Source organism: Clarias gariepinus, unplaced genomic scaffold (genome assembly GCF_024256425.1).
Source record: "Clarias gariepinus isolate MV-2021 ecotype Netherlands unplaced genomic scaffold, CGAR_prim_01v2 scaffold_29, whole genome shotgun sequence".
NCBI classification, from domain to species: Eukaryota; Metazoa; Chordata; class Actinopteri; order Siluriformes; family Clariidae; genus Clarias; species Clarias gariepinus.
Genome location: NW_026520996.1, coordinates 1238155 through 1259968, shown reverse-complemented (window position 1 = coordinate 1259968; position 21814 = coordinate 1238155). Strand labels below are relative to the sequence as shown.

Below are 21814 nucleotides of genomic sequence, written 5' to 3'. Positions count from 1 at the left end.
TACTCTAGCAAGTAAGGTCAATTACTTCTAGTGTAGTTCATAGACTAGTTATGTTAATATTGGTGGTCATTTGATCCCCTTGTGAAAATGCAGGACTAGGTGATGTTCCTTAGGTAATTTGTGATCTGAGAAAAACCAACAGTCCATTGTCTTGGCCGGTTAGCTCAGCTGGTTAGAGCGTGGTGCTAATAACGCCAAGGTCGTGGGTTCGATCCCCGTACGTGCCATTACCACAGTTTTCAATGTTAGCAAGAAAGATGGTGCTCCTGACCTAAACTGCAGTTGAAAACAAGTTTTTGCTCCCTAAGAGGAGGGCTATAACCCAGTCACTGCTGGAAACAATAGACAGCACCCAGCGTCTGGCTGTGTGGTCACACTGGAGAATGCGGGCATCGATCCCGCAACCTCTCGCATGCTAAGCGAGCGCTCTACCACTTGGGCTAATTCCCCTTAGCACACTGGCTCAGTGGGTTGTAAAATTTTTTATTCTGTGCATTAGACAAGCAGTGCATTAGACAAGGGTAACAGTGCTCTTCAAGAGCGGATCATGCAACTTTCATACTCAAGTGTAAGACTAAGATTACATGTTCACTCGAATTTGAGTCCTACAAATGACCTCATCTAACTGCATGCCCTTCAACCCCCTCTTCAGTTGCAGCAATTTGATGTTTGGTTGTTGAGGTAGAACCGTTGGTTAAAGGTTGCTTAACAGTGGTCTATTCTAGCAGATGCTTGGGTTTTGACACCCCAATTGTAAAAGAAACAGGAGGGAGGCTCAGGAGCTTACAGCATGGTTCACACTTTTAGAACTGACTGTGGAATTTTCATGTCAGTGTGTCAAAATATGAGAAGGTGGAATTTTAAATGCTTTTGTTCATAATGTTTGGTTGTTGAGGTAGAACAGTTGGTTAAAGGTTGCTTAATAGTGGACTATTCTAGCAGATGCTTGGGTTTTAACACCCCAATTGTAACAAAACAGTAGGGAAGCTCAGGAGCTTACAGAATGGCTCACACTTTTAGAACTGACTGTGGAATTTTCATGTCAGTGTGTCAAAATATGAGAAGGTGGATTTTTTAATGCTTTTGTTCAAGATGTTTGGTTGTTGAGGTAGAACAGTTGGTTAAAGGTTGCTTAATAGTGCACTACTCTAGCAAGTAAGGTCAATTACTTCTAGTGTAGTTCATAGACTAGTTATGTTAATATTGGTGGTCATTTGATCCCCTTGTGAAAATGCAGGACTAGGTGATGTTCCTTAGGTAATTTGTGATCTGAGAAAAACCAACAGTCCATTGTCTTGGCCGGTTAGCTCAGCTGGTTAGAGCGTGGTGCTAATAACGCCAAGGTCCCCGTACGGGCCATTACCACAGTTTTCAATGTTAGCAAGAAAGATGGTGCTCCTGACCTAAACTGCAGTTGAAAACATGTTTTTGCTCCCTAAGAGGAGGGCTATAACCCAGTCACTGCTGGAAACAATAGACAGCACCCAGCGTCTGGCTGTGTGGTCACACTGGAGAATGCGGGCATCGATCCCGCTACCTCTCGCATGCTAAGCGAGCGCTCTACCACTTGAGCTAATTCCCCTTAGCACACTGGCTCAGTGGGTTGTAAATTTTTTTATTCTGTGCATTAGACAAGCAGTGCATTAGACAAGGTTAACAGTGCTCTTCAAGAGCGGATCATGCAACTTTCATACTCAAGTGTAAGACTAAGATTACATGTTCACTCAAATTTGAGTCCTACAAATGACCTCATCTAACTGCATGCCCTTCAACCCCCTCTTCAGTTGCAGCAATTTGATGTTTGGTTGTTGAGGTAGAACCGTTGGTTAAAGGTTGCTTAACAGTGGTCTATTCTAGCAGATGCTTGGGTTTTGACACCCCAATTGTAAAAGAAACAGGAGGGAGGCTCAGGAGCTTACAGCATGGTTCACACTTTTAGAACTGACTGTGGAATTTTCATGTCAGTGTGTCAAAATATGAGAAGGTGGAATTTTAAATGCTTTTGTTCATGATGTTTGGTTGTTGAGGTAGAACAGTTGGTTAAAGGTTGCTTAATAGTGGACTATTCTAGCAGATGCTTGGGTTTTAACACCCCAATTGTAACAAAACAGTAGGGAAGCTCAGGAGCTTACAGAATGGCTCACACTTTTAGAACTGACTGTGGAATTTTCATGTCAGTGTGTCAAAATATGAGAAGGTGGATTTTTTAATGCTTTTGTTCAAGATGTTTGGTTGTTGAGGTAGAACAGTTGGTTAAAGGTTGCTTAATAGTGCACTACTCTAGCAAGTAAGGTCAATTACTTCTAGTGTAGTTCATAGACTAGTTATGTTAATATTGGTGGTCATTTGATCCCCTTGTGAAAATGCAGGACTAGGTGATGTTCCTTAGGTAATTTGTGATCTGAGAAAAACCAACAGTCCATTGTCTTGGCCGGTTAGCTCAGCTGGTTAGAGCGTGGTGCTAATAACGCCAAGGTCCCCGTACGGGCCATTACCACAGTTTTCAATGTTAGCAAGAAAGATGGTGCTCCTGACCTAAACTGCAGTTGAAAACATGTTTTTGCTCCCTAAGAGGAGGGCTATAACCCAGTCACTGCTGGAAACAATAGACAGCACCCAGCGTCTGGCTGTGTGGTCACACTGGAGAATGCGGCCATCGATCCCGCTACCTCTCGCATGCTAAGCGAGCGCTCTACCACTTGAGCTAATTCCCCTTAGCACACTGGCTCAGTGGGTTGTAAAATTTTTTATTCTGTGCATTAGACAAGCAGTGCATTAGACAAGGGTAACAGTGCTCTTCAAGAGCGGATCATGCAACTTTCATACTCAAGTGTAAGACTAAGATTACATGTTCACTCAAATTTGAGTCCTACAAATGACCTCATCTAACTGCATGCCCTTCAACCCCCTCTTCAGTTGCAGCAATTTGATGTTTGGTTGTTGAGGTAGAACCGTTGGTTAAAGGTTGCTTAACAGTGGTCTATTCTAGCAGATGCTTGGGTTTTGACACCCCAATTGTAAAAGAAACAGGAGGGAGGCTCAGGAGCTTACAGCATGGTTCACACTTTTAGAACTGACTGTGGAATTTTCATGTCAGTGTGTCAAAATATGAGAAGGTGGAATTTTAAATGCTTTTGTTCATAATGTTTGGTTGTTGAGGTAGAACAGTTGGTTAAAGGTTGCTTAATAGTGGACTATTCTAGCAGATGCTTGGGTTTTAACACCCCAATTGTAACAAAACAGTAGGGAAGCTCAGAAGCTTACAGAATGGCTCACACTTTTAGAACTGACTGTGGAATTTTCATGTCAGTGTGTCAAAATATGAGAAGGTGGATTTTTTAATGCTTTTGTTCAAGATGTTTGGTTGTTGAGGTAGAACAGTTGGTTAAAGGTTGCTTAATAGTGGACTACTCTAGCAAGTAAGGTCAATTACTTCTAGTGTAGTTCATAGACTAGTTATGTTAATATTGGTGGTCATTTGATCCCCTTGTGAAAATGCAGGACTAGGTGATGTTCCTTAGGTAATTTGTGATCTGAGAAAAACCAACAGTCCATTGTCTTGGCCGGTTAGCTCAGCTGGTTAGAGCGTGGTGCTAATAACGCCAAGGTCCCCGTACGGGCCATTACCACAGTTTTCAATGTTAGCAAGAAAGATGGTGCTCCTGACCTAAACTGCAGTTGAAAACATGTTTTTGCTCCCTAAGAGGAGGGCTATAACCCAGTCACTGCTGGAAACAATAGACAGCACCCAGCGTCTGGCTGTGTGGTCACACTGGAGAATGCGGGCATCGATCCCGCTACCTCTCGCATGCTAAGCGAGCGCTCTACCACTTGGGCTAATTCCCCTTAGCACACTGGCTCAGTGGGTTGTAAAATTTTTTATTCTGTGCATTAGACAAGCAGTGCATTAGACAAGGGTAACAGTGCTCTTCAAGAGCGGATCATGCAACTTTCATACTCAAGTGTAAGACTAAGATTACATGTTCACTCAAATTTGAGTCCTACAAATGACCTCATCTAACTGCATGCCCTTCAACCCCCTCTTCAGTTGCAGCAATTTGATGTTTGGTTGTTGAGGTGGAACCGTTGGTTAAAGGTTGCTTAACAGTGGTCTATTCTAGCAGATGCTTGGGTTTTGACACCCCAATTGTAAAAGAAACAGGAGGGAGGCTCAGGAGCTTACAGCATGGTTCACACTTTTAGAACTGACTGTGGAATTTTCATGTCAGTGTGTCAAAATATGAGAAGGTGGAATTTTAAATGCTTTTGTTCATGATGTTTGGTTGTTGAGGTAGAACAGTTGGTTAAAGGTTGCTTAATAGTGGACTATTCTAGCAGATGCTTGGGTTTTAACACCCCAATTGTAACAAAACAGTAGGGAAGCTCAGGAGCTTACAGAATGGCTCACACTTTTAGAACTGACTGTGGAATTTTCATGTCAGTGTGTCAAAATATGAGAAGGTGGATTTTTTAATGCTTTTGTTCAAGATGTTTGGTTGTTGAGGTAGAACAGTTGGTTAAAGGTTGCTTAATAGTGCACTACTCTAGCAAGTAAGGTCAATTACTTCTAGTGTAGTTCATAGACTAGTTATGTTAATATTGGTGGTCATTTGATCCCCTTGTGAAAATGCAGGACTAGGTGATGTTCCTTAGGTAATTTGTGATCTGAGAAAAACCAACAGTCCATTGTCTTGGCCGGTTAGCTCAGCTGGTTAGAGCGTGGTGCTAATAACGCCAAGGTTGTGGGTTCGATCCCCGTACGTGCCATTACCACAGTTTTCAATGTTAGCAAGAAAGATGGTGCTCCTGACCTAAACTGCAGTTGAAAACATGTTTTTGCTCCCTAAGAGGAGGGCTATAACCCAGTCACTGCTGGAAACAATAGACAGCACCCAGCGTCTGGCTGTGTGGTCACACTGGAGAATGCGGGCATCGATCCCGCTACCTCTCGCATGCTAAGCGAGCGCTCTACCACTTGGGCTAATTCCCCTTAGCACACTGGCTCAGTGGGTTGTAAAATTTTTTATTCTGTGCATTAGACAAGCAGTGCATTAGACAAGGGTAACAGTGCTCTTCAAGAGCGGATCATGCAACTTTCATACTCAAGTGTAAGACTAAGATTACATGTTCACTCGAATTTGAGTCCTACAAATGACCTCATCTAACTGCATGCCCTTCAACCCCCTCTTCAGTTGCAGCAATTTGATGTTTGGTTGTTGAGGTAGAACCGTTGGTTAAAGGTTGCTTAACAGTGGTCTATTCTAGCAGATGCTTGGGTTTTGACACCCCAATTGTAAAAGAAACAGGAGGGAGGCTCAGGAGCTTACAGCATGGTTCACACTTTTAGAACTGACTGTGGAATTTTCATGTCAGTGTGTCAAAATATGAGAAGGTGGAATTTTAAATGCTTTTGTTCATAATGTTTGGTTGTTGAGGTAGAACAGTTGGTTAAAGGTTGCTTAATAGTGGAATATTCTAGCAGATGCTTGGGTTTTAACACCCCAATTGTAACAAAACAGTAGGGAAGCTCAGGAGCTTACAGAATGGCTCACACTTTTAGAACTGACTGTGGAATTTTCATGTCAGTGTGTCAAAATATGAGAAGGTGGATTTTTTAATGCTTTTGTTCAAGATGTTTGGTTGTTGAGGTAGAACAGTTGGTTAAAGGTTGCTTAATAGTGCACTACTCTAGCAAGTAAGGTCAATTACTTCTAGTGTAGTTCATAGACTAGTTATGTTAATATTGGTGGTCATTTGATCCCCTTGTGAAAATGCAGAACTAGGTGATGTTCCTTAGGTAATTTGTGATCTGAGAAAAACCAACAGTCCATTGTCTTGGCCGGTTAGCTCAGCTGGTTAGAGCGTGGTGCTAATAACGCCAAGGTCCCCGTACGGGCCATTACCACAGTTTTCAATGTTAGCAAGAAAGATGGTGCTCCTGACCTAAACTGCAGTTGAAAACATGTTTTTGCTCCCTAAGAGGAGGGCTATAACCCAGTCACTGCTGGAAACAATAGACAGCACCCAGCGTCTGGCTGTGTGGTCACACTGGAGAATGCGGGCATCGATCCCGCTACCTCTCGCATGCTAAGCGAGCGCTCTACCACTTGAGCTAATTCCCCTTAGCACACTGGCTCAGTGGGTTGTAAATTTTTTTATTCTGTGCATTAGACAAGCAGTGCATTAGACAAGGTTAACAGTGCTCTTCAAGAGCGGATCATGCAACTTTCATACTCAAGTGTAAGACTAAGATTACATGTTCACTCAAATTTGAGTCCTACAAATGACCTCATCTAACTGCATGCCCTTCAACCCCCTCTTCAGTTGCAGCAATTTGATGTTTGGTTGTTGAGGTAGAACCGTTGGTTAAAGGTTGCTTAACAGTGGTCTATTCTAGCAGATGCTTGGGTTTTGACACCCCAATTGTAAAAGAAACAGGAGGGAGGCTCAGGAGCTTACAGCATGGTTCACACTTTTAGAACTGACTGTGGAATTTTCATGTCAGTGTGTCAAAATATGAGAAGGTGGAATTTTAAATGCTTTTGTTCATAATGTTTGGTTGTTGAGGTAGAACAGTTGGTTAAAGGTTGCTTAATAGTGGACTATTCTAGCAGATGCTTGGGTTTTAACACCCCAATTGTAACAAAACAGTAGGGAAGCTCAGGAGCTTACAGAATGGCTCACACTTTTAGAACTGACTGTGGAATTTTCATGTCAGTGTGTCAAAATATGAGAAGGTGGATTTTTTAATGCTTTTGTTCAAGATGTTTGGTTGTTGAGGTAGAACAGTTGGTTAAAGGTTGCTTAATAGTGCACTACTCTAGCAAGTAAGGTCAATTACTTCTAGTGTAGTTCATAGACTAGTTATGTTAATATTGGTGGTCATTTGATCCCCTTGTGAAAATGCAGGACTAGGTGATGTTCCTTAGGTAATTTGTGATCTGAGAAAAACCAACAGTCCATTGTCTTGGCCGGTTAGCTCAGCTGGTTAGAGCGTGGTGCTAATAACGCCAAGGTCCCCGTACGGGCCATTACCACAGTTTTCAATGTTAGCAAGAAAGATGGTGCTCCTGACCTAAACTGCAGTTGAAAACATGTTTTTGCTCCCTAAGAGGAGGGCTATAACCCAGTCACTGCTGGAAACAATAGACAGCACCCAGCGTCTGGCTGTGTGGTCACACTGGAGAATGCGGCCATCGATCCCGCTACCTCTCGCATGCTAAGCGAGCGCTCTACCACTTGAGCTAATTCCCCTTAGCACACTGGCTCAGTGGGTTGTAAAATTTTTTATTCTGTGCATTAGACAAGCAGTGCATTAGACAAGGTTAACAGTGCTCTTCAAGAGCGGATCATGCAACTTTCATACTCAAGTGTAAGACTAAGATTACATGTTCACTCAAATTTGAGTCCTACAAATGACCTCATCTAACTGCATGCCCTTCAACCCCCTCTTCAGTTGCAGCAATTTGATGTTTGGTTGTTGAGGTAGAACCGTTGGTTAAAGGTTGCTTAACAGTGGTCTATTCTAGCAGATGCTTGGGTTTTGACACCCCAATTGTAAAAGAAACAGGAGGGAGGCTCAGGAGCTTACAGCATGGTTCACACTTTTAGAACTGACTGTGGAATTTTCATGTCAGTGTGTCAAAATATGAGAAGGTGGAATTTTAAATGCTTTTGTTCATAATGTTTGGTTGTTGAGGTAGAACAGTTGGTTAAAGGTTGCTTAATAGTGGACTATTCTAGCAGATGCTTGGGTTTTAACACCCCAATTGTAACAAAACAGTAGGGAAGCTCAGAAGCTTACAGAATGGCTCACACTTTTAGAACTGACTGTGGAATTTTCATGTCAGTGTGTCAAAATATGAGAAGGTGGATTTTTTAATGCTTTTGTTCAAGATGTTTGGTTGTTGAGGTAGAACAGTTGGTTAAAGGTTGCTTAATAGTGGACTACTCTAGCAAGTAAGGTCAATTACTTCTAGTGTAGTTCATAGACTAGTTATGTTAATATTGGTGGTCATTTGATCCCCTTGTGAAAATGCAGGACTAGGTGATGTTCCTTAGGTAATTTGTGATCTGAGAAAAACCAACAGTCCATTGTCTTGGCCGGTTAGCTCAGCTGGTTAGAGCGTGGTGCTAATAACGCCAAGGTCGCGGGTTCGATCCCCGTACGGGCCATTACCACAGTTTTCAATGTTAGCAAGAAAGATGGTGCTCCTGACCTAAACTGCAGTTGAAAACATGTTTTTGCTCCCTAAGAGGAGGGCTATAACCCAGTCACTGCTGGAAACAATAGACAGCACCCAGCGTCTTGCTGTGTGGTCACACTGGAGAATACGGGCATCGATCCCGCTACCTCTTGCATGCTAAGCGAGCGCTCTACCACTTGAGCTAATTCCCCTTAGCACACTGGCTCAGTGGGTTGTAAAATTTTTTATTCTGTGCATTAGACAAGCAGTGCATTAGACAAGGGTAACAGTGCTCTTCAAGAGCGGATCATGCAACTTTCATACTCAAGTGTAAGACTAAGATTACATGTTCACTCAAATTTGAGTCCTACAAATGACCTCATCTAACTGCATGCCCTTCAACCCCCTCTTCAGTTGCAGCAATTTGATGTTTGGTTGTTGAGGTAGAACCGTTGGTTAAAGGTTGCTTAACAGTGGTCTATTCTAGCAGATGCTTGGGTTTTGACACCCCAATTGTAAAAGAAACAGGAGGGAGGCTCAGGAGCTTACAGCATGGTTCACACTTTTAGAACTGACTGTGGAATTTTCATGTCAGTGTGTCAAAATATGAGAAGGTGGAATTTTAAATGCTTTTGTTCATAATGTTTGGTTGTTGAGGTAGAACAGTTGGTTAAAGGTTGCTTAATAGTGGACTATTCTAGCAGATGCTTGGGTTTTAACACCCCAATTGTAACAAAACAGTAGGGAAGCTCAGGAGCTTACAGAATGGCTCACACTTTTAGAACTGACTGTGGAATTTTCATGTCAGTGTGTCAAAATATGAGAAGGTGGATTTTTTAATGCTTTTGTTCAAGATGTTTGGTTGTTGAGGTAGAACAGTTGGTTAAAGGTTGCTTAATAGTGGACTACTCTAGCAAGTAAGGTCAATTACTTCTAGTGTAGTTCATAGACTAGTTATGTTAATATTGGTGGTCATTTGATCCCCTTGTGAAAATGCAGGACTAGGTGATGTTCCTTAGGTAATTTGTGATCTGAGAAAAACCAACAGTCCATTGTCTTGGCCGGTTAGCTCAGCTGGTTAGAGCGTGGTGCTAATAACGCCAAGGTCCCCGTACGGGCCATTACCACAGTTTTCAATGTTAGCAAGAAAGATGGTGCTCCTGACCTAAACTGCAGTTGAAAACATGTTTTTGCTCCCTAAGAGGAGGGCTATAACCCAGTCACTGCTGGAAACAATAGACAGCACCCAGCGTCTGGCTGTGTGGTCACACTGGAGAATGCGGGCATCGATCCCGCTACCTCTCGCATGCTAAGCGAGCGCTCTACCACTTGAGCTAATTCCCCTTAGCACACTGGCTCAGTGGGTTGTAAATTTTTTTATTCTGTGCATTAGACAAGCAGTGCATTAGACAAGGTTAACAGTGCTCTTCAAGAGCGGATCATGCAACTTTCATACTCAAGTGTAAGACTAAGATTACATGTTCACTCAAATTTGAGTCCTACAAATGACCTCATCTAACTGCATGCCCTTCAACCCCCTCTTCAGTTGCAGCAATTTGATGTTTGGTTGTTGAGGTAGAACCGTTGGTTAAAGGTTGCTTAACAGTGGTCTATTCTAGCAGATGCTTGGGTTTTGACACCCCAATTGTAAAAGAAACAGGAGGGAGGCTCAGGAGCTTACAGCATGGTTCACACTTTTAGAACTGACTGTGGAATTTTCCTGTCAGTGTGTCAAAATATGAGAAGGTGGAATTTTAAATGCTTTTGTTCATGATGTTTGGTTGTTGAGGTAGAACAGTTGGTTAAAGGTTGCTTAATAGTGGACTATTCTAGCAGATGCTTGGGTTTTAACACCCCAATTGTAACAAAACAGTAGGGAAGCTCAGGAGCTTACAGAATGGCTCACACTTTTAGAACTGACTGTGGAATTTTCATGTCAGTGTGTCAAAATATGAGAAGGTGGATTTTTTAATGCTTTTGTTCAAGATGTTTGGTTGTTGAGGTAGAACAGTTGGTTAAAGGTTGCTTAATAGTGCACTACTCTAGCAAGTAAGGTCAATTACTTCTAGTGTAGTTCATAGACTAGTTATGTTAATATTGGTGGTCATTTGATCCCCTTGTGAAAATGCAGGACTAGGTGATGTTCCTTAGGTAATTTGTGATCTGAGAAAAACCAACAGTCCATTGTCTTGGCCGGTTAGCTCAGCTGGTTAGAGCGTGGTGCTAATAACGCCAAGGTCCCCGTACGGGCCATTACCACAGTTTTCAATGTTAGCAAGAAAGATGGTGCTCCTGACCTAAACTGCAGTTGAAAACATGTTTTTGCTCCCTAAGAGGAGGGCTATAACCCAGTCACTGCTGGAAACAATAGACAGCACCCAGCGTCTGGCTGTGTGGTCACACTGGAGAATGCGGGCATCGATCCCGCTACCTCTCGCATGCTAAGCGAGCGCTCTACCACTTGGGCTAATTCCCCTTAGCACACTGGCTCAGTGGGTTGTAAAATTTTTTATTCTGTGCATTAGACAAGCAGTGCATTAGACAAGGGTAACAGTGCTCTTCAAGAGCGGATCATGCAACTTTCATACTCAAGTGTAAGACTAAGATTACATGTTCACTCGAATTTGAGTCCTACAAATGACCTCATCTAACTGCATGCCCTTCAACCCCCTCTTCAGTTGCAGCAATTTGATGTTTGGTTGTTGAGGTAGAACCGTTGGTTAAAGGTTGCTTAACAGTGGTCTATTCTAGCAGATGCTTGGGTTTTGACACCCCAATTGTAAAAGAAACAGGAGGGAGGCTCAGGAGCTTACAGCATGGTTCACACTTTTAGAACTGACTGTGGAATTTTCATGTCAGTGTGTCAAAATATGAGAAGGTGGAATTTTAAATGCTTTTGTTCATAATGTTTGGTTGTTGAGGTAGAACAGTTGGTTAAAGGTTGCTTAATAGTGGACTATTCTAGCAGATGCTTGGGTTTTAACACCCCAATTGTAACAAAACAGTAGGGAAGCTCAGGAGCTTACAGAATGGCTCACACTTTTAGAACTGACTGTGGAATTTTCATGTCAGTGTGTCAAAATATGAGAAGGTGGATTTTTTAATGCTTTTGTTCAAGATGTTTGGTTGTTGAGGTAGAACAGTTGGTTAAAGGTTGCTTAATAGTGCACTACTCTAGCAAGTAAGGTCAATTACTTCTAGTGTAGTTCATAGACTAGTTATGTTAATATTGGTGGTCATTTGATCCCCTTGTGAAAATGCAGGACTAGGTGATGTTCCTTAGGTAATTTGTGATCTGAGAAAAACCAACAGTCCATTGTCTTGGCCGGTTAGCTCAGCTGGTTAGAGCGTGGTGCTAATAACGCCAAGGTCCCCGTACGGGCCATTACCACAGTTTTCAATGTTAGCAAGAAAGATGGTGCTCCTGACCTAAACTGCAGTTGAAAACATGTTTTTGCTCCCTAAGAGGAGGGCTATAACCCAGTCACTGCTGGAAACAATAGACAGCACCCAGCGTCTGGCTGTGTGGTCACACTGGAGAATGCGGGCATCGATCCCGCTACCTCTCGCATGCTAAGCGAGCGCTCTACCACTTGAGCTAATTCCCCTTAGCACACTGGCTCAGTGGGTTGTAAATTTTTTTATTCTGTGCATTAGACAAGCAGTGCATTAGACAAGGTTAACAGTGCTCTTCAAGAGCGGATCATGCAACTTTCATACTCAAGTGTAAGACTAAGATTACATGTTCACTCAAATTTGAGTCCTACAAATGACCTCATCTAACTGCATGCCCTTCAACCCCCTCTTCAGTTGCAGCAATTTGATGTTTGGTTGTTGAGGTAGAACCGTTGGTTAAAGGTTGCTTAACAGTGGTCTATTCTAGCAGATGCTTGGGTTTTGACACCCCAATTGTAAAAGAAACAGGAGGGAGGCTCAGGAGCTTACAGCATGGTTCACACTTTTAGAACTGACTGTGGAATTTTCATGTCAGTGTGTCAAAATATGAGAAGGTGGAATTTTAAATGCTTTTGTTCATAATGTTTGGTTGTTGAGGTAGAACAGTTGGTTAAAGGTTGCTTAATAGTGGACTATTCTAGCAGATGCTTGGGTTTTAACACCCCAATTGTAACAAAACAGTAGGGAAGCTCAGGAGCTTACAGAATGGCTCACACTTTTAGAACTGACTGTGGAATTTTCATGTCAGTGTGTCAAAATATGAGAAGGTGGATTTTTTAATGCTTTTGTTCAAGATGTTTGGTTGTTGAGGTAGAACAGTTGGTTAAAGGTTGCTTAATAGTGCACTACTCTAGCAAGTAAGGTCAATTACTTCTAGTGTAGTTCATAGACTAGTTATGTTAATATTGGTGGTCATTTGATCCCCTTGTGAAAATGCAGGACTAGGTGATGTTCCTTAGGTAATTTGTGATCTGAGAAAAACCAACAGTCCATTGTCTTGGCCGGTTAGCTCAGCTGGTTAGAGCGTGGTGCTAATAACGCCAAGGTCCCCGTACGGGCCATTACCACAGTTTTCAATGTTAGCAAGAAAGATGGTGCTCCTGACAAAACTGCAGTTGAAAACATGTTTTTGCTCCCTAAGAGGAGGGCTATAACCCAGTCACTGCTGGAAACAATAGACAGCACCCAGCGTCTGGCTGTGTGGTCACACTGGAGAATGCGGGCATCGATCCCGCTACCTCTCGCATGCTAAGCGAGCGCTCTACCACTTGAGCTAATTCCCCTTAGCACACTGGCTCAGTGGGTTGTAAATTTTTTTATTCTGTGCATTAGACAAGCAGTGCATTAGACAAGGTTAACAGTGCTCTTCAAGAGCGGATCATGCAACTTTCATACTCAAGTGTAAGACTAAGATTACATGTTCACTCAAATTTGAGTCCTACAAATGACCTCATCTAACTGCATGCCCTTCAACCCCCTCTTCAGTTGCAGCAATTTGATGTTTGGTTGTTGAGGTAGAACCGTTGGTTAAAGGTTGCTTAACATTGGTCTATTCTAGCAGATGCTTGGGTTTTGACACCCCAATTGTAAAAGAAACAGGAGGGAGGCTCAGGAGCTTACAGCATGGTTCACACTTTTAGAACTGACTGTGGAATTTTCATGTCAGTGTGTCAAAATATGAGAAGGTGGAATTTTAAATGCTTTTGTTCATAATGTTTGGTTGTTGAGGTAGAACAGTTGGTTAAAGGTTGCTTAATAGTGGACTATTCTAGCAGATGCTTGGGTTTTAACACCCCAATTGTAACAAAACAGTAGGGAAGCTCAGGAGCTTACAGAATGGCTCACACTTTTAGAACTGACTGTGGAATTTTCATGTCAGTGTGTCAAAATATGAGAAGGTGGATTTTTTAATGCTTTTGTTCAAGATGTTTGGTTGTTGAGGTAGAACAGTTTGTTAAAGGTTGCTTAATAGTGGACTACTCTAGCAAGTAAGGTCAATTACTTCTAGTGTAGTTCATAGACTAGTTATGTTAATATTGGTGGTCATTTGATCCCCTTGTGAAAATGCAGGACTAGGTGATGTTCCTTAGGTAATTTGTGATCTGAGAAAAAACAACAGTCCATTGTCTTGGCCGGTTAGCTCAGCTGGTTAGAGCGTGGTGCTAATAACGCCAAGGTCGCGGGTTCGATCCCTGTACGGGCCATTACCACAGTTTTCAATGTTAGCAAGAAAGATGGTGCTCCTGACCTAAACTGCAGTTGAAAACATGTTTTTGCTCCCTAAGAGGAGGCCTATAACCCAGTCACTGCTGGAAACAATAGACAGCACCCAGCGTCTGGCTGTGTGGTCACACTGGAGAATGCGGGCATCGATCCCGCTGCCTCTCGCATGCTAAGCGAGCGCTCTACCACTTGATCTAATTCCCCTTAGCACGCTGGCTCAGTGGGTTGTAAATTTTTTTATTCTGTGCATTAGACAAGCAGTGCATTAGACAAGGTTAACAGTGCTCTTCAAGAGCGGATCATGCAACTTTCATACTCAAGTGTAAGACTAAGATTACATGTTCACTCAAATTTGAGTCCTACAAATGACCTCATCTAACTGCATGCCCTTCAACCCCCTCTTCAGTTGCAGCAATTTGATGTTTGGTTGTTGAGGTAGAACCGTTGGTTAAAGGTTGCTTAACAGTGGTCTATTCTAGCAGATGCTTGGGTTTTGACACCCCAATTGTAAAAGAAACAGGAGGGAGGCTCAGGAGCTTACAGCATGGTTCACACTTTTAGAACTGACTGTGGAATTTTCATGTCAGTGTGTCAAAATATGAGAAGGTGGAATTTTAAATGCTTTTGTTCATAATGTTTGGTTGTTGAGGTAGAACAGTTGGTTAAAGGTTGCTTAATAGTGGACTATTCTAGCAGATGCTTGGGTTTTAACACCCCAATTGTAACAAAACAGTAGGGAAGCTCAGGAGCTTACAGAATGGCTCACACTTTTAGACCTGACTGTGGAATTTTCATGTCAGTGTGTCAAAATATGAGAAGGTGGATTTTTTAATGCTTTTGTTCAAGATGTTTGGTTGTTGAGGTAGAACAGTTGGTTAAAGGTTGCTTAATAGTGGACTACTCTAGCAAGTAAGGTCAATTACTTCTAGTGTAGTTCATAGACTAGTTATGTTAATATTGGTGGTCATTTGATCCCCTTGTGAAAATGCAGGACTAGGTGATGTTCCTTAGGTAATTTGTGATCTGAGAAAAACCAACAGTCCATTGTCTTGGCCGGTTAGCTCAGCTGGTTAGCGCGTGGTGCTAATAACGCCAAGGTCGCGGGTTCGATCCCCGTACGGGCCATTACCACAGTTTTCAATGTTAGCAAGAAAGATGGTGCTCCTGACCTAAACTGCAGTTGAAAACATGTTTTTGCTCCCTAAGAGGAGGGCTATAACCCAGTCACTGCTGGAAACAATAGACAGCACCCAGCGTCTGGCTGTGTGGTCACACTGGAGAATGCGGGCATCGATCCCGCTACCTCTCGCATGCTAAGCGAGCGCTCTACCACTTGAGCTAATTCCCCTTAGCACACTGGCTCAGTGGGTTGTAAATTTTTTTATTCTGTGCATTAGACAAGCAGTGCATTAGACAAGGTTAACAGTGCTCTTCAAGAGCGGATCATGCAACTTTCATACTCAAGTGTAAGACTAAGATTACATGTTCACTCAAATTTGAGTCCTACAAATGACCTCATCTAACTGCATGCCCTTCAACCCCCTCTTCAGTTGCAGCAATTTGATGTTTGGTTGTTGAGGTAGAACCGTTGGTTAAAGGTTGCTTAACAGTGGTCTATTCTAGCAGATGCTTGGGTTTTGACACCCCAATTGTAAAAGAAACAGGAGGGAGGCTCAGGAGCTTACAGCATGGTTCACACTTTTAGAACTGACTGTGGAATTTTCATGTCAGTGTGTCAAAATATGAGAAGGTGGAATTTTAAATGCTTTTGTTCATAATGTTTGGTTGTTGAGGTAGAACAGTTGGTTAAAGGTTGCTTAATAGTGGACTATTCTAGCAGATGCTTGGGTTTTAACACCCCAATTGTAACAAAACAGTAGGGAAGCTCAGGAGCTTACAGAATGGCTCACACTTTTAGAACTGACTGTGGAATTTTCATGTCAGTGTGTCAAAATATGAGAAGGTGGATTTTTTAATGCTTTTGTTCAAGATGTTTGGTTGTTGAGGTAGAACAATTGGTTAAAGGTTGCTTAATAGTGGACTACTCTAGCAAGTAAGGTCAATTACTTCTAATGTAGTTCATAGACTAGTTATGTTAATATTGGTGGTCATTTGATCCCCTTGTGAAAATGCAGGACTAGGTGATGTTCCTTAGGTAATTTGTGATCTGAGAAAAACCAACAGTCCATTGTCTTGGCCGATGTTTGGTTGTTGAGGTAGAACCGTTGGTTAAAGGTTGCTTAACAGTGGTCTATTCTAGCAGATGCTTCGGTTTTGACACCCCAATTGTAAAAGAAACAGGAGGGAGGCTCAGGAGCTTACAGCATGGTTCACACTTTTAGAACTGACTGTGGAATTTTCATGTCAGTGTGTCAAAATATGAGAAGGTGGAATTTTAAATGCTTTTGTTCATAATGTTTGGTTGTTGAGGTAGAACAGTTGGTTAAAGGTTGCTTAATAGTGGACTGTTCTAGCAGATGCTTGGGTTTTAACACCCCAATTGTAACAAAACAGTAGGGAAGCTCAGGAGCTTACAGAATGGCTCACACTTTTAGAACTGACTGTGGAATTTTCATGTCAGTGTGTCAAAATATGAGAAGGTGGATTTTTTAATGCTTTTGTTCAAGATGTTTGGTTGTTTAGGTAGAACAATTGGTTAAAGGTTGCTTAATAGTGGACTACTCTAGCAAGTAAGGTCAATTACTTCTAGTGTAGTTCATAGACTAGTTATGTTAATATTGATGGTCATTTGATCCCCTTGTGAAAATGCAGGACTAGGTGATGTTCCTTAGGTAATTTGTGATCTGAGAAAAACCAACAGTCCATTGTCTTGGCCGATGTTTGGTTGTTGAGGTAGAACCGTTGGTTAAAGGTTGCTTAACAGTGGTCCATTCTAGCAGATGCTTCGGTTTTGACACCCCAATTGTAAAAGAAACAGGAGGGAGGCTCAGGAGCTTACAGCATGGTTCACACTTTTAGAACTGACTGTGGAATTTTCATGTCAGTGTGTCAAAATATGAGAAGGTGGAATTTTAAATGCTTTTGTTCATAATGTTTGGTTGTTGAGGTAGAACAGTTGGTTAAAGGTTGCTTAATAGTGGACTATTCTAGCAGATGCTTGGGTTTTAACACCCCCATTGTAACAAAACAGTAGGGAAGCTCAGGAGCTTACAGAATGGCTCACACTTTTAGAACTGACTGTGGAATTTTCATGTCAGTGTGTCAAAATATGAGAAGGTGGATTTTTTAATGCTTTTGTTCAAGATGTTTGGTTGTTGAGGTAGAACAGTTGGTTAAAGGTTGCTTAATAGTGTACTACTCTAGCAAGTAAGGTCAATTACTTCTAGTGTAGTTCATAGACTAGTTATGTTAATATTGGTGGTCATTTGATCCCCTTGTGACAATGCAGGACTAGGTGATGTTCCTTAGGTAATTTGTGATCTGAGAAAAACCAACAGTCCATTGTCTTGGCCGGTTAGCTCAGCTGGTTAGAGCGTGGTGCTAATAACGCCAAGGTCGTGGGTTCGATCCCTGTACGGGCCATTACTACAGTTTTCAATGTTAGCAAGAAAGATGGTGCTCCTGACCTAAACTGCAGTTGAAAACATGTTTTTGCTCCCTAAGAGGAGGGCTATAACCCAGTCACTGCTGGAAACAATAGACAGCACCCAGCGTCTGGCTGTGTGGTCACACTGGAGAATGCGGGCATCGATCCCGCTACCTCTCGCATGCTAAGCGAGCGCTCTACCACTTGAGCTAACTCCCCTTAGCACACTGGCTCAGTGGGTTGTAAATTTTTTTATTCTGTGCATTAGACAAGCAGTGCATTAGACAAGGTTAACAGTGCTCTTCAAGAGCGGATCATGCAACTTTCATACTCAAGTGTAAGACTAAGATTACATGTTCACTCAAATTTGAGTCCTACAAATGACCTCATCTAACTGCATGCCCTTCAACCCCCTCTTCAGTTGCAGCAATTTGATGTTTGGTTGTTGAGGTAGAACCGTTGGTTAAAGGTTGCTTAACAGTGGTCTATTCTAGCAGATGCTTGGGTTTTGACACCCCAATTGTAAAAGAAACAGGAGGGAGGCTCAGGAGCTTACAGCATGGTTCACACTTTTAGAACTGACTGTGGAATTTTCATGTCAGTGTGTCAAAATATGAGAAGGTGGAATTTTAAATGCTTTTGTTCATAATGTTTGGTTGTTGAGGTAGAACAGTTGGTTAAAGGTTGCTTAATAGTGGACTATTCTAGCAGATGCTTGGGTTTTAACACCCCAATTGTAACAAAACAGTAGGGAAGCTCAGGAGCTTACAGAATGGCTCACACTTTTAGAACTGACTGTGGAATTTTCATGTCAGTGTGTCAAAATATGAGAAGGTGGATTTTTTAATGCTTTTGTTCAAGATGTTTGGTTGTTGAGGTAGAACAGTTGGTTAAAGGTTGCTTAATAGTGGACTACTCTAGCAAGTAAGGTCAATTACTTCTAGTGTAGTTCATAGACTAGTTATGTTAATATTGGTGGTCATTTGATCCCCTTGTGAAAATGCAGGACTAGGTGATGTTCCTTAGGTAATTTGTGATCTGAGAAAAACCAACAGTCCATTGTCTTGGCCGATGTTTGGTTGTTGAGGTAGAACCGTTGGTTAAAGGTTGCTTAACAGTGGTCTATTCTAGCAGATGCTTCGGTTTTGACACCCCAATTGTAAAAGAAACAGGAGGGAGGCTCAGGAGCTTACAGCATGGTTCACACTTTTAGAACTGACTGTGGAATTTTCATGTCAGTGTGTCAAAATATGAGAAGGTGGAATTTTAAATGCTTTTGTTCATAATGTTTGGTTGTTGAGGTAGAACAGTTGGTTAAAGGTTGCTTAATAGTGGACTGTTCTAGCAGATGCTTGGGTTTTGACACCCCAATTGTAACAAAACAGTAGGGAAGCTCAGGAGCTTACAGAATGGCTCACACTTTTAGAACTGACTGTGGAATTTTCATGTCAGTGTGTCAAAATATGAGAAGGTGGATTTTTTAATGCTTTTGTTCAAGATGTTTGGTTGTTGAGGTAGAACAATTGGTTAAAGGTTGCTTAATAGTGGACTACTCTAGCAAGTAAGGTCAATTACTTCTAATGTAGTTCATAGACTAGTTATGTTAATATTGGTGGTCATTTGATCCCCTTGTGAAAATGCAGGACTAGGTGATGTTCCTTAGGTAATTTGTGATCTGAGAAAAACCAACAGTCCATTGTCTTGGCCGATGTTTGGTTGTTGAGGTAGAACCGTTGGTTAAAGGTTGCTTAACAGTGGTCTATTCTAGCAGATGCTTCGGTTTTGACACCCCAATTGTAAAAGAAACAGGAGGGAGGCTCAGGAGCTTACAGCATGGTTCACACTTTTAGAACTGACTGTGGAATTTTCATGTCAGTGTGTCAAAATATGAGAAGGTGGAATTTTAAATGCTTTTGTTCATAATGTTTGGTTGTTGAGGTAGAACAGTTGGTTAAAGGTTGCTTAATAGTGGACTGTTCTAGCAGATGCTTGGGTTTTAACACCCCAATTGTAACAAAACAGTAGGGAAGCTCAGGAGCTTACAGAATGGCTCACACTTTTAGAACTGACTGTGGAATTTTCATGTCAGTGTGTCAAAATATGAGAAGGTGGATTTTTTAATGCTTTTGTTCAAGATGTTTGGTTGTTTAGGTAGAACAATTGGTTAAAGGTTGCTTAATAGTGTACTACTCTAGCAAGTAAGGTCAATTACTTCTAGTGTAGTTCATAGACTAGTTATGTTAATATTGGTGGTCATTTGATCCCCTTGTGAAAATGCAGGACTAGGTGATGTTCCTTAGGTAATTTGTGATCTGAGAAAAACCAACAGTCCATTGTCTTGGCCGATGTTTGGTTGTTGAGGTAGAACCGTTGGTTAAAGGTTGCTTAACAGTGGTCCATTCTAGCAGATGCTTCGGTTTTGACACCCCAATTGTAAAAGAAACAGGAGGGAGGCTCAGGAGCTTACAGCATGGTTCACACTTTTAGAACTGACTGTGGAATTTTCATGTCAGTGTGTCAAAATATGAGAAGGTGGAATTTTAAATGCTTTTGTTCATAATGTTTGGTTGTTGAGGTAGAACAGTTGGTTAAAGGTTGCTTAATAGTGGACTATTCTAGCAGATGCTTGGGTTTTAACACCCCCATTGTAACAAAACAGTAGGGAAGCTCAGGAGCTTACAGAATGGCTCACACTTTTAGAACTGACTGTGGAATTTTCATGTCAGTGTGTCAAAATATGAGAAGGTGGATTTTTTAATGCTTTTGTTCAAGATGTTTGGTTGTTGAGGTAGAACAGTTGGTTAAAGGTTGCTTAATAGTGTACTACTCTAGCAAGTAAGGTCAATTACTTCTAGTGTAGTTCATAGACTAGTTATGTTAATATTGGTGGTCATTTGATCCCCTTGTGACAATGCAGGACTAGGTGATGTTCCTTAGGTAATTTGTGATCTGAGAAAAACCAACAGTCCATTGTCTTGGCCGGTTAGCTCAGCTGGTTAGAGCGTGGTGCTAATAACGCCAAGGTCGTGGGTTCGATCCCTGTACGGGCCATTACTACAGTTTTCAATGTTAGCAAGAAAGATGGTGCTCCTGACCTAAACTGCAGTTGAAAACATGTTTTTGCTCCCTAAGAGGAGGGCTATAACCCAGTCACTGCTGGAAACAATAGACAGCACCCAGCGTCTGGCTGTGTGGTCACACTGGAGAATGCGGGCATCGATCCCGCTACCTCTCGCATGCTAAGCGAGCGCTCTACCACTTGAGCTAACTCCCCTTAGCACACTGGCTCAGTGGGTTGTAAATTTTTTTATTCTGTGCATTAGACAAGCAGTGCATTAGACAAGGTTAACAGTGCTCTTCAAGAGCGGATCATGCAACTTTCATACTCAAGTGTAAGACTAAGATTACATGTTCACTCAAATTTGAGTCCTACAAATGACCTCATCTAACTGCATGCCCTTCAACCCCCTCTTCAGTTGCAGCAATTTGATGTTTGGTTGTTGAGGTAGAACCGTTGGTTAAAGGTTGCTTAACAGTGGTCTATTCTAGCAGATGCTTGGGTTTTGACACCCCAATTGTAAAAGAAACAGGAGGGAGGCTCAGGAGCTTACAGCATGGTTCACACTTTTAGAACTGACTGTGGAATTTTCATGTCAGTGTGTCAAAATATGAGAAGGTGGAATTTTAAATGCTTTTGTTCATAATGTTTGGTTGTTGAGGTAGAACAGTTGGTTAAAGGTTGCTTAATAGTGGACTATTCTAGCAGATGCTTGGGTTTTAACACCCCAATTGTAACAAAACAGTAGGGAAGCTCAGGAGCTTACAGAATGGCTCACACTTTTAGAACTGACTGTGGAATTTTCATGTCAGTGTGTCAAAATATGAGAAGGTGGATTTTTTAATGCTTTTGTTCAAGATGTTTGGTTGTTGAGGTAGAACAGTTGGTTAAAGGTTGCTTAATAGTGGACTACTCTAGCAAGTAAGGTCAATTACTTCTAGTGTAGTTCATAGACTAGTTATGTTAATATTGGTGGTCATTTGATCCCCTTGTGAAAATGCAGGACTAGGTGATGTTCCTTAGGTAATTTGTGATCTGAGAAAAACCAACAGTCCATTGTCTTGGCCGGTTAGCTCAGCTGGTTAGAGCGTGGTGCTAATAACGCCAAGGTTGCGGGTTCGATCCCCGTATGGGCCATTGCCACAGTTTTCAATGTTAGCAAGAAAGATGGTGCTCCTGACCTAAACTGCAGTTGAAAACAAGTTTTTGCTCCCTAAGAGGAGGGCTATAACCCAGTCACTGCTGGAAACAATAGACAGCACCCAGCGTCTGGCTGTGTGGTCACACTGGAGAATGCGGGCATCGATCCCGCTACCTCTCGCATGCTAAGCGAGCGCTCTACCA

At 42.0% G+C, this 21814-nt stretch overlaps 10 non-coding genes across 10 annotated transcripts; 2 read left to right on the top strand and 8 right to left on the bottom strand.

The window, feature by feature from the left end:
* Positions 1-1509: 1509 nt before the first annotated feature.
* trnaa-agc (transfer RNA alanine (anticodon AGC)) lies at positions 1510-1582 on the bottom strand. The gene has a single exon. It is a non-coding gene; the product is annotated as a tRNA-Ala (tRNA).
* Positions 1583-6049: 4467 nt separating this feature from the next.
* Positions 6050-6122, bottom strand: trnaa-agc (transfer RNA alanine (anticodon AGC)). Its single transcript has one exon. It is a non-coding gene; the product is annotated as a tRNA-Ala (tRNA).
* Positions 6123-8101: 1979 nt separating this feature from the next.
* Positions 8102-8175, top strand: trnai-aau (transfer RNA isoleucine (anticodon AAU)). Its single transcript has one exon. It is a non-coding gene; the product is annotated as a tRNA-Ile (tRNA).
* A 1282-nt stretch (positions 8176-9457) lies between these two features.
* trnaa-agc (transfer RNA alanine (anticodon AGC)) lies at positions 9458-9530 on the bottom strand. The gene has a single exon. It is a non-coding gene; the product is annotated as a tRNA-Ala (tRNA).
* A 2191-nt stretch (positions 9531-11721) lies between these two features.
* On the bottom strand, positions 11722-11794 carry trnaa-agc (transfer RNA alanine (anticodon AGC)). Its single transcript has one exon. It is a non-coding gene; the product is annotated as a tRNA-Ala (tRNA).
* A 1058-nt stretch (positions 11795-12852) lies between these two features.
* Positions 12853-12925, bottom strand: trnaa-agc (transfer RNA alanine (anticodon AGC)). The gene has a single exon. It is a non-coding gene; the product is annotated as a tRNA-Ala (tRNA).
* Positions 12926-15140: 2215 nt separating this feature from the next.
* On the bottom strand, positions 15141-15213 carry trnaa-agc (transfer RNA alanine (anticodon AGC)). Its single transcript has one exon. It is a non-coding gene; the product is annotated as a tRNA-Ala (tRNA).
* Positions 15214-17558: 2345 nt separating this feature from the next.
* Positions 17559-17631, bottom strand: trnaa-agc (transfer RNA alanine (anticodon AGC)). Its single transcript has one exon. It is a non-coding gene; the product is annotated as a tRNA-Ala (tRNA).
* Positions 17632-20613: 2982 nt separating this feature from the next.
* trnaa-agc (transfer RNA alanine (anticodon AGC)) lies at positions 20614-20686 on the bottom strand. The gene has a single exon. It is a non-coding gene; the product is annotated as a tRNA-Ala (tRNA).
* An 847-nt stretch (positions 20687-21533) lies between these two features.
* Positions 21534-21607, top strand: trnai-aau (transfer RNA isoleucine (anticodon AAU)). Its single transcript has one exon. It is a non-coding gene; the product is annotated as a tRNA-Ile (tRNA).
* Positions 21608-21814: the final 207 nt, after the last annotated feature.